At 42.8% G+C, this 12,033-nt stretch overlaps 1 protein-coding gene across 8 annotated transcripts in view; it reads left to right on the top strand.

Annotated features, from left to right (window-relative positions):
- The window catches only part of Tanc1 (tetratricopeptide repeat, ankyrin repeat and coiled-coil containing 1), a 242,747-nt gene that overhangs the window by 28,210 nt on the left and 202,504 nt on the right, over positions 1–12,033 (top strand). For 6 of the 8 annotated variants that reach the window (XM_023713607.1, XM_023713612.1, XM_023713614.1 and 3 more), the window contains exon 2: positions 6,819–6,921. The gene's annotated coding sequence lies outside the window, so the exon portion shown is untranslated. Of the gene's footprint in view, positions 1–3,343; positions 3,356–6,818; positions 6,922–11,419; positions 11,481–12,033 lie in introns of those variants that run through there. The other 2 variants (XM_023713605.1, XM_023713606.1) reach the window with 2 other exon arrangements.

Raw genomic sequence — 12,033 nt, 5'->3', positions numbered from 1 at the left:
TTATGTGACAGGGCAAAGAGTAAAACCAAAGTGTGTTGGAGAAGCAAAAACATGGAATGTCTGAGGAAGGCCACAGAAGTAGGCAGAGGCAGCACAAAGACAGAAGCCACAAGAGGTTGTGAGGCTGCTCAGGTCCGTTGGCGTTCCCATCTCAGCACACCTTGTACCAGGCTGTAGACACAGAGCAGTGGGGCATGATATTTGCTCCTCTGGGCTTCCATCTTGCTTTGGTCCCATTCTTTTCCCTCTTCCTCCATCTTGGAGTGGGAATGTTACCAGTATTTAGCTTTTTTAAATTTAATTTAATTTAATTTTTATTTATTTATTTTTGCAGTACTGGGGATTGAACTCAGGACCCTGTGTTTGCTAGGCAGGCACTCATTCTACTAAGCTATCTCCCCGGCCCAGTTTTAAATTTTAACAGGGGCTCACAGCTAAGAATTTGCCCTGATTCTCGGCAGACTTTGGATTTGGACATTTTGGCAATGCTGGAACTCTTTTTTTAAGATTTTGATCTAAAATGGCTCCAAAAGCCACAAGTTTTATAAAGCATTTGGATTATGGATGCAAAGATTGGCTGGAAGGCCCCACCACTTCTTTTTTTGTTTCCTGGTTACTATGATGAGGGCAGCTTTCTTGTACAGTTCCCCTTTGCGATGTCATCCTGCCTTAGATCCAGCCAACCTCAGACTAACAGCATGAGACCAAGTAAATCTGTCCTCCTTTAAATTGGGGGTATTGGGTATTTTCTCTCAGCCACAGGGAAAAGTAGCTGAGATACACTCCAAGGGGAAAGGTAACGGGCTTGAAGCTGGATAGAGCTGTGAATTGAAACATCACCATTTCCAATCGAAGTGGCCATTTGTGGCTAAACCTTGCCTCAGAGATGCGAGGATGGAAGGAGATGGCAAGCATGTAGTACCTCATTGTCTAGCTCAGCGAAGACTAGTTCTTCCCAAGCTCTTAACTAGTGATGGGGAGTCCCTGAGTGTGCTGCTGCAGCTCTGATTAAGATGCTATAGCTTGCTGTATTTACCTGTGTATGCTGGCTGTGGAAGTGGGTGGCTAGTGAGCCCAGCATTGTATATTGAAAGTTACCACACGTGGAGAATTGGTTGTTATCACCACTGAGCTTTGCAGTGGTTATGATACTCTTGTATTCTTTGTTACACAAAACTTTTTCTTTTCTTTTTTTTTTTTTTTTAGATAAAGCCTCATTATGTGATTCATACAGGCCTTGAACTCAGGTAGCTCAGGCTAGCCTTGAACTTCTGATCTTCCTGTCTACCTTACCTTTGCAAGTGCTGGGCTTGCACCTGCCACACCAAACATGAAGCACTTTTTGTAGTAATTGAGTGCCAGTTATAGTGTAAGAATGTTAATCTTTGACAATGTGGACTGATTCTACCAATTATCGGCCACTTAAGTGTTATCCAGTCTTTTGGAGTTCAAACAGATCCGAAAGGTAATCCTCATTTAATTGTAATTAAAAGAGAAGAAAACAAGGATTTTTAAAATAACCTATTGTGTCTTTCTTTCACTGTGTGTATTTTCACAGACATGTTAAATAATGTCATTCTCATAGAGTGGGCCTAAGGAGAGTCACATGGGGAGAAGATACTCTCTCAGGCTTTCACAGAGAGCACATTGGCCAAGCATTGGCCGTGACTCATCCACATGGCTGCACTGATAAAGGTTCTACAATCTGAGGTACAGGATCTCAGGACAAATCCTGAGGGCATTTCACTGACCTTCTCAGACCAAAAAGCTACAACTCTTGTTGCATAGGTCCTGCTTTACCTTGGTCTTAACCATCCAGCAGAAAAGTATGAAGACGAAATTATAAGAAATAAAGCCATGCTGTTAAGTTGAGCTGTGGGGGACTCAGGTCAATAATTTCTGACATTGCCAGTTAAACAGAAGACCCAATGCTATTATGGGCTATTGGACTCTTTTAGAATATTTTGCTGAGTTTACACACCTATAATATTCAATAATGGAACTTAGAAAAAATGGGGTATACAGATGAATGTCCATTTTGTATCTGTGTATTCAAAGTGGTTGGGATAGATATATAGTTACATTCTGTTAATGAATAGAATGATTTGTTCTAATGGTGTTTGTAAATAGGATCACAAGTCCGCATCTTGTACAGCAATTAACCACTAAGAAGAATATATGCAGTGAATTATTTGTTGAAAAATAAAAAAAAAAATGTCATTCTGTTTGTTCTATAACTTGATCTTTTTGCATGCATGGATGGTATGTATTATTTCATGCCAGTATTTTTCTTGAAATGATTTCTAATGATTGTATATAATTCATTTTTCAGCCTGTTAAGTATAGCGTAATTTTTCAACTATTTACATCTGAATTTTACATAACAGTGCAATGAACCTTGTCCTCGTTTTATTGAATGACTTTAAACAAGTAAACCATGATGAATTAACATAGTACTTAAAAAAAAGTTTGTGGAATCTTTATCTTAGCATCTCAGCCATCACAGTGATACAGAAGCAAGCTAAGTGTCATGGAGTATGTTCAGATGTAAGTATTATAGTATTAGAGATAGAAAGCAGAGCACACATACCAAGAGCAAGGGGCGGTAGCTATTTCAACAAATAACAAAGGGAATAAATTAGGCACTAAAACATTGTAATATATTCAGGTGAAAAAGACATTCACCAGTAGCTGTGTCTGTGTGCATGTGAATGTGGTGTGGGTAGTGAGATGAATGGAGGGAAAAATCTGACTACAGTTTATGACACAGGCACTGGAGAGAGCAGGCACAAAGCATGGAGCTAGTTAGCTTTGGAAAATGGTGTTTTGTCTGTTGAGTCTAAAGACAAAAGGTGTTATGTGGGTGTACTTTAGTCTAGTTGGTGAGGTTTGCCAGAGGTCATGGGTTAGCAGTTCTAAAAGCACTTTACAGTATGCCAGGGTGACGAACAGTTCAGAGATGGTGTAGCATAGTTGAGACGATAGGTGGGTAGCTACATGTAGTAAGCAAAGCCCAGTGATGATAATGACCAATTCTGCATGTGTGATTCATAGGCAGAGCTCAAATAATTTGAACAAAAAATAATGTACTGCCTTGTAATCCAAACTATTTAGTTCATATTGCATTAGGAGAAGAGACATCTTTTTTTTTTTAAATCTTTTGTTTATTTACCTGTTTGGTAAAGGGTTTTGCTATGCAGCTCAGACTAGTAGTGATCCTCCTGTCTCAGCCTCCTCAGCACTGGGATTACAGGCACGTGCCACCACACCTGGTTTTGGTGGCTGGCACTGCTCTGGGGCCTGCATGGCATGCAGTGCTGGAGATCAAACCTGGGTCTTTGCATTTGCCAGGCAGGTGCTTAGACCGCTGAACTATCTCTTCAACCTGAGCCATCTTTACAGAATTTCAAATAATTTTTGTCGAAAAATCTTCCCTTCACAGGCTGGGCTTCACCCCATTCCTTGATCCTGGGTTTAATTTAGTGACTCACTCCTAAAGGATAGAGAATGAAAGTGAGAAGCTTGACAAACCCTACCTTAGCCAAGAGTCAAGTCAACCTGGCAGGCAGCACATCTTGGTGACAGCGTGTAGTCATAATACGATAATGAGGGAGACCTGTGGCCTCCACTATGTACTTAAACACCAGTGTAATCACTAGAAAAATATGGAACAAATCTCCAGCTAGGAACAGTCTACAAGACACTGGACCAGACTGTGAAACTCTAATGGACCAGAGGAAACCAAAGAGATGTATACATAATTGCAAAGGGTGATCCTGGCTTGCATCCTGAAACAGAAAAGACTTCAGAAGACATTAAAATGAGCCCAGTGACATTAAATGAAGTGTAGAGTTCACCTGTCTTTTGTTTTTTGGAGACAAAGTTATTGCTGTGTAGTATCTCAAGTACTGGCCTTGTATTTGAGATAGTCTTCCTGCCTCAGGCACTCAAGTGCTGGGATTACAAGTCTGGCTATTTTTTTTTTTTTTTTTTTTAAGGCAATACATTTCTCCACTGCTGTTGTATTGTGCAAACATGTAAAGAGAAGTTGAAAGAAATGATCCATGTACATATACACCATCTAGAATCTATAATTAAGATTTTACCACCTTTGCTTCATTATGTATGTGTCTACCTATCAGTCCATCTTATTTTAAAAAGTATTTCGAAGTAAATTGCAAACATCAGTGCATGTAAATCGCCCTCCTCAACAAAATCAAGACAAAAATTGTTTTTGTACTAAAACTGAACTCAGCACTTTGTGCTCGCGAGGCACGTGCTTGCGCCGCTGAGCTATATCCCCACCCCACAAAGCGTAAAGTGTAGTTTCTACTTTCTTTTTGCTGTTACTGCCTAGCACCTGTAGGGCATGCCACATTGAACACCAGGTCTGTGCTTGTGTTCTTTTGAATATCAGGGAGGGAGAAAGAGGGTATCGGGTATGTAGCCACGTGCCAAAGTAGTCACAGGTGTGCATGGTCAGGTGAGCGTGCCTGGATCTGTACACGTGGGAGCTGGGCTTCATGGCATCTGTAGGGGTCCGGAAAATGACCTGATTCCTCGGCATGTGGGCAGCATGGAGGTTGCCACAGGGAAGAGTCTAGTCTGGGACACCGTGGAGCCGCTCAAGTTGGGATGTGTAGTGCTGGAGCATTTATCTGGGCAGAGCAGCACACCTGGTCATGCTGTTCTTCCCTCTGCCAGGGTCCCCTGAGAAAATACAGAAAGCAGAGCATCAGGCGAGTGTGCAGTTGCACAGAAAGGACAGCAGTCACACCCTGAAGGCCACAGAGCTGGGGCTTTGCCCAGAGGAGGACCTTCCAGCTGTTAACAGTGGCCCTATTCAGTTTGGGTGCATAATGATTTTTAAACTAATCAGGAACTAAGGCCTGAGGCAGGAGACAAACACAAATATCTTGTTGACCGAGCAAACATCTTGATTTTTGTCAGATAGGAAGGTCAGAGTGATGTAATGGTGCTCACTAAGCTTTCATCCTTAAACAGATGGGCCGCGAGGTACCATCTGCAGCTCCCTGGGGACCTTCCAAATCATTTCCTATGAATTAAATTGTCATAAGTTAGTATTGAGATATAGTGTAGTAGCTATACCAGAAGTAAAACTAGACAAAGGAAGGAAATTTCCATTGGAGTTACCATTTCCTTTTCCTCCCTTGCCTTAAAAATAGATCTAAGATTGATTAATTTGGTCACCTTTCCTGTTTAGTATCTGAATATTACTACCTCCCCCAAATAGCTGTCCAACATACGTTTTCCTTTCTCATAGAGCCCCACAATTACATTTATCCCCACCTAAGCCGCTGTTAGCTGGGTAGTTTTTAATAAGCTGAATTGCTGTTTTGGTTTTTCTGTTTTTGTTGGGGAGGAAATAGTGTTTTTATTTCTGGCTTTTTCCTTCAGCAAGGAATATTTGTTTTGAGAAGGCAAGGGCAAGGGGAAGGCTGTTTCTCAGTCTGAGGTCAGAGGAAGAAAATGTACAGCACTGTATGTAAGTGACGGGTTAGGAATCTTAATTGATGCTTTTAATAAAACATCTTAATACAACATTGCAGAGCAGAAAGCAGAGTCTACTGTATGTATCACTTTATTTGTTTAGCAGTTGCTTGCATACCAATGTGCCCAGTGCTGAGAGGATGATTCACTTGTTCTTGGGGCAAGGCGCAGTGAGAGGGAATAGTGAAGTGACCTCTATGGAAGGGCAAGGAGGTGCCCTTAGTGCTGCAGGTTGTAGAGTGAGGGGTTGATTTCTAACTGCATCTCAGGGAAGACCAGGTGAGTCATGTTAGGCAGAGGGAGATACATGAGCCCAGGTACACGTGGTTTAGAAACAGTGTGATATATCTGGGTACTGTGTATGGAGTGTAGCAGTCGACCGACTGTAAGAGGGGCAAGGAGGTCAGTTTGGAGTTACAATGAAAAGGAAAAGCCGGGGGAGGTACCTATGGGTAAGTTTGTAGGGGAAGCAGAGAGAACAGGAATTTAGGGTGTTAACGCATCAAACCTTGGCTTGGGTTTTTTGGTGAAGTGGGAAGGGAAAGCGTTTGCTGAAGCAGGATTGCGGAGAATGATGAAAATTACAATGGTTGCTGAGAGATCTGGGAGGAGCCTTTTATTTAGGATACTGAGGCTCTTTCTGAGCCCTAATGATTCCAGCGTGGCGGTGTCTTGCTGACTACTCTGTGTAGTCTTTGGGGCCTGGAGTTTACGTGATATGAGCTGAGTCCTAAACCCTGTTGCTGAGTCCCCTGATATGGCCAAAGCTCACTGAGGATGCTGACAGAGGGGAATTCTGATGATTGGCCTGGGTTCAAGAGGTCAGAGTGAAAAAGAAGAGGACTCATGGGCCACCAAAGAGCAAGGGCCCCGGAGAGAAGGATGTGCGGCAGGCGCTGTGGTCCTCAGCCCTGAGCCGCTGGATCTCTGCGAAGCACAGCAGCCGCAGTGACAGGCCAGGCTCAGCGCTGAGGTGTGGGCAAGGGCACTGGTAGTGCGGACATTGGCATCACTCATGGAACCCAGGCTGGCTGTGCTTGCAGTGCTTTGAGCTGTCTGTTCACCAGCCCCGTGAGCAGCGCTGTCACCATCTGCATCGGGAGGTGAGGCGGCCAGGCCCCGGAGAAGGGAAGAACATGCTCCAGGACGCACATCCTTCTACAGTTGACTGCTATACTTCATACAGAGTACCCAGATGTATCACACTGTTTATAAACCACATGTGGCTGGGCTCATGGATTTCCTGCTGCTAATGAACAGCGGAGTTGGGCTCTGATCTAGGTTTTTCTGCATTCTTGTTCTTTCAGGAGCTGACTACTGAGCCAGAACCTCTCAGGAGAAAGTGCACAGAACTGTGACCTAAGAATCCATCCCACCCTTTCCAGTGAATGAGAATCTACCAGAAAATAGGTAGGTGTCAGCTGAGAGGTGGGGTAGAAGGTGGTGTGACTGAGCAGGAAGAGCCCCAGAGTGGGAGGAATTTTCACCTGCTAACCCCAGGGAACTGGAGTGGAAAGAAGCTGGGTGTGTGCTGTGGTAGGACTGCCAGCAAGTCCAGCACCATGAGGGCTCGGGCCTGGGGAGCCTGTGCCATCCACGGATATCTTGCTTGCAGGAGATCCATCTCAGACGGGCCGGCAGTGGGAAGGACTGGAGGTGTGGACAGTGTGGAGCAGCTCAGCTTCCTGTTTTTTCATCTTTTTCTTCCTGCCCACCTGACCTGCCTGATGGGAGCCACATGCCCACTGGGTCTGGGTCTGATGTCAGCACACCTGCTGCAGCATTGAGCACATGGGTGAAGATAGGAAAGAGGAAGAGGGCCTGAATGTTCTTTTTTTTTTTTTTGAGACAGGATCTCTTTGTGCAATTTGGGTAGGCCTGGTGCTCGCTTTTGCAGCTCCCAGGCTGGTTTTGAATTTGCAGCCATCTTCCTGTCTTAACCTCCCCAGTGCTGGGATTATAGGCATGTGCCACCATGCCCAATTCTGGGCAAGCATGGTACACCTGGGGATTCAGGGCTGGCATGGCATGCAGGACTGGGAATTGAACCCAGGTTCTTCAGCTTGCCAGGTAGGTGCTTATTCCTCTGAGCTGTCTTACCATCCCCCTGAGTGCTCTTATAATGTCACCTCTAGCACAGGTGAGAGTCAAATCATGGCAGCTACCTGGCTTTGTAGGTGATCAACAAGCTGCAGGCCTTTGGTCACAGATTTTCTTTCTTTTTTTTTTTTTTTTTTAACAACATAGTATGAAATATGTATATTAGGAAATAGATCATATCTGGTTCTTCAGGAAAAAAAATATATATATGTATATATTTTTTTTTAGGTTGTATTGTAAAATCCTCGAGGCATGTCCAGCCTTCAGTGATGGCTAGTAGTTTTCGTGACACCCCTCTCCCCCTGTGGAGATGCAGGCCTGTCTCAGGTATTTAGATTTAATGAGGTGTCTGTGAGGTGATCTAAGATGTTTGTAAGGGAAGTGTTATCTTGAGAGTTCCTGTTATTTTATTTTATGTGTTTAGTTTGGATTCAGCAGGATTCTTTTATTCTCCTGTTGGTGACTTTAAATTCTGTGCTGAGAGGCAGGCTGTCTGAGCCATGATTTCTGTGACAGTGGGAGCATGCTCTGTGATTATATAATGACTTTGAATAAATGAAAGGATGCCTTATGGTAGGTCCTGTGAGGGCAGCCCGAGAACAGCATCATTAGAGATTAGGTTGCACTGCAGTTGGATTTGCAGCTGACACTGCAGTACACATCGGCTGTAACCTTGTGGTGTAAATAGACCTTTGTCAGCGTCTATGACCTGTGCTGGGAGGACCAGAGATGCGGGCGTCCATCAGAAGTGGTGCTGTTCCTGCCCGGTGTCTGGCTGGGTCCATAGAGGTTTACAAAAAGCAAAGGTAGAGGGCATGTGCACTGCTACGTTCTTGGGTAGTTTAGCTGTACTTTCGCTGCCCGGTCTTGTCAACTAAAAGTTTATGGTGACTTGGTGAAATTCCTTTTAAAATAGGACTAAAGTAGTGATCAGTAAGTTTACCCTCTATTTTGGGAAACGGTAATGGCTGACATTATAATGGCTGGTTATCTTCTGTTCTTTTCACAATTACCTCATTGGCCTTGTGGAAACAGGATTTGGGTGCTTCAGCCAAGCACGGTGCCAGTGCGTGAACTTACTGTGGGTGAGGAGCCTAAGGCACCGGGGGTAGCACTGCCTGCTCAGAGCTGCCGTAGTGATAACTGGTTTCCTGGAGAGCATGTGGGTGGAGAAAATGAAATTCAGGCAAATAGTGGTTTACCTTTAGATCCTCCTCATTGAAAACAGTATAGATCATAGTTTTAGAGAAGTCTTGAGTTATGAAAAAGTAAAAATGTTTAAGTACTAATTTTTATAATTACTTTTCATTAGTCATATAGTTTTATATTTTCTAATTGTGATAACAATTAAATGAGAAAGGTCCTAGAACAGTGTACTTTGTAGGTGCTGTGTTTGGAAATTTATCTTGCATGACATTTACTTTTTAAAGGATATTTGGGTGCTTTAAGTTGGGAGTAAAGACAAAAATGTTTCTTTTTTTGTTTCTTTTAAGAGAAAACGACTTTAAAATCTATATTTACTATGTAATAGGAAAGTGAAGAGGGAGGTCTGGTTTTAGGAATAGGAATGTTAGTAAATAAACGCTACCTGAAAAGTAAGTATAGGAGCAAATCTGCCAAAATGAAACACATCAATCTGTATAGCGAATAGTAAGAAATGTGTTTTTGGAGGAAACGCTACATGAATATAAAATATCTTATCATCCGGACAACTAGAATACAACATTTAGAGTACTAACAACATCTATAGAGTCCACAAAAAAAATGTGTATATACACTTCAGAAAAAGAAAAACTTGTGCAAACATTTTAATACTAAGTTTTTGAGATATCATGACATTAATATAAGTTATCTTTGGCTTTACAGTTATAAGAAGTACTCAGAGTGGTGGTCTTAGTTTCCAGACATTTGTTAGTACAGCAAACTTCTTTTTGGGTGACCTTGGTCACTGAGATTGCTACACATACATTTTCAGTTTCTTCTGTAAGGGATGATGCTATAATGACTTTTTTTTAATACTGGGGATTGAACTCAGGATCTTGTGCTTGCCAGACAGACTTGTGCCACTGAGCTATATCCCCAGCCCATGCAATGGCTTTTCTGTAATATATAACATACTCTGGGTCCCTCATAGGAGGGTCACACTATCTGTTGAAAAAACATACTGTTTTTCTTTTGAAGTATATATAAAATTTTTTGAAGGGCTCCATATTAGAAAAAAAGTTACTGTTTAGCTCACCAGTCCTTTTTGGGGTGGAGGGTGGTTTGAGATAGGGTCTTGCTGTACACAGCCCAGGCTTCCCTTGAACTCCCTACGTGGCCCAGGCTGTTTTAGTTTCTCCTTTTTGAGACAGGGTCTTGCTGTGTTTGTTGGCCAGGTTGGACATGACCTGGACTGCTCTAGCCTACTGAGTAGCTAGGACTATAGGCATATACCACCAAGATAGGCCTGCCCTGTAGTCTTTAAATAGTTTTAAAGTTTATTTATTTATTTTATCTTGGTAGGATTTTAAGCAACTGTACCAGTAAAATCCTTTTTTTCTCACACCTGCAACATCGGTACATCTATAAATTATCATCATGTGCTTGCTTAGTAATAAGCTGTTTGCTTTGTGAGATACAGAAAAATAGAAATAAAAAAAATGAGACCAGTAAACATGATTAGAAATTTTAATAGTTCCTTTCTCTACTCAGAGGTTACCTGACTTCCTCTATTTTGGAAACATCTCTTGAAAGACAGTAATCTGAAGGAGGAAAAGTATAGCGCGTTTTGAAGGAGGGTTGCAAGGTTTTGGAGTGGTATATGGGTGAGAAATGGACAGAGGTAAACGGTCAGGCAGATTGAGTGTAGGGTGATTGGGAATAAACCAGAGAGCTCTCTCTGGTCATCCCTCTAAAGATGTTTGTGACATATCACAAACTGGACTCCTGAGGATTCAAGTGTCCCTGTTAGCTTCCACCATAGCAAGCATCAGAGAACAGTAGCCATGGCCCTCTGCTGTCCCATGGCCGTGGGCCTCAACAAGGGCCACAAGGTGACTAAGAATAAGAGCAAACCGAGGCACAGCTGCTGTTACAGACGCCTCACCAAACACACCAAGTTCGTGTGGGACATGATCCGGGAGGTGTGCGGCTCTGCCCCCTACGAGTGGCGCTCCATGGAACTGCTTAAGGTCTCTAAGGACAAGCGCGCCCTCAAGTTCATCAAGGAAAGGGTGGGGATGCACGTCTGTGCCAAGAGGAAGCGTGAGGAATTAAGCAACATGCTGGTCGCCATGAGGAAGGCAGCGGCCAAGAAGGACCAAGTCCCTCTGGAATAAAGCTTTGCAGAAAAAAAAAATGTCCCTGTTAAATTGTCAGACCTCTTGCTCTTAACTGATACAGCCTGACACCATAGAAGAGGGGCGAAAATTAGAGTTTATAGACAGATACACAGAATGGCCTTTAAATTTGAAAGAATTCAACTGTTTGAAAGGAATAATTTGAATGGGGTGATGGAGAAGCTTAATTAACAATTTGGAAGTGAGAAAGTGGAAGAAAGATGAAGTTAGGGATCTTACTCTTGGGGAGTCGTGGGTAGCTAGAAGGTAGTAGGTAAGGCAGGGTGGAGGCAGACCAGGAGCTCGGGAAAGGCGGAGCAGAGCTGGAGTAGGGCAAGCTCTACCCTACTAGTGTATTTGCTGGTAGGTAAGTCTTAGTTTCCCCATAGCCAATATTTTCTAAGGATTGTCAAGTTCTATCCCTGTTTATGGTTTGAAAAGATCACAGGAACAGAGACTGTGGGGCCAAGCTGTCTTTGCTCTTCTAGGTAGAGTCCTGCACGTAGCAAGACTCCACGGCAAAACCCTTCCCTTCCATACCAGTAAGTGGTAAGGGATGCGGATTGACTTAGGATGAGTGATAGCGTTAGCTTGATAATCTGTAGTTTGCTATTTATATTAGGGACTTGATTTAACTACTCAAATAAAAGTTGGCAATTTCAGACAGAGGTAGAATTCAAATTATTGTTTCTTTTTCTTTTTTCTTTTTTTTTTTCTTTGTACTGGGAATCAATCTCAGGACTTGCACTTGCCATCAGGCACTTTGTGTGTGTGTGTGTCTGTGTCTGTGTGTGTGGGGGCAAGGTCTCAGATGTACTTCAGGCTGACCTTGAACTCACTATGGTTTGGGTTGGCCTCAAACTAATGGTGAACTCATTCTGCCTCAGTCTCTAGAGTTCTGGGATTACAGGCATGGCTTGAAATCTTGGTTAATTGAAGAACTGAAAACAGGCTAGAGAAATAAATGATTGCCCAAAGCTTAATTTTCATGTGAGAATATTTCAAACAATTACTTGGAGTTGAAAAGAAGATGTAACTTGACACCATTTCAATAGTGATGAAATTTCATAGATTATTTACAGATAAAATATTTAAGTATTAT

This window comes from Octodon degus, unplaced genomic scaffold (genome assembly GCF_000260255.1).
Source record: "Octodon degus isolate 3935 unplaced genomic scaffold, OctDeg1.0 scaffold00032, whole genome shotgun sequence".
Classification (NCBI taxonomy): domain Eukaryota; kingdom Metazoa; phylum Chordata; class Mammalia; order Rodentia; family Octodontidae; genus Octodon; species Octodon degus.
This window is presented reverse-complemented; position numbering and strand designations above follow the sequence as displayed.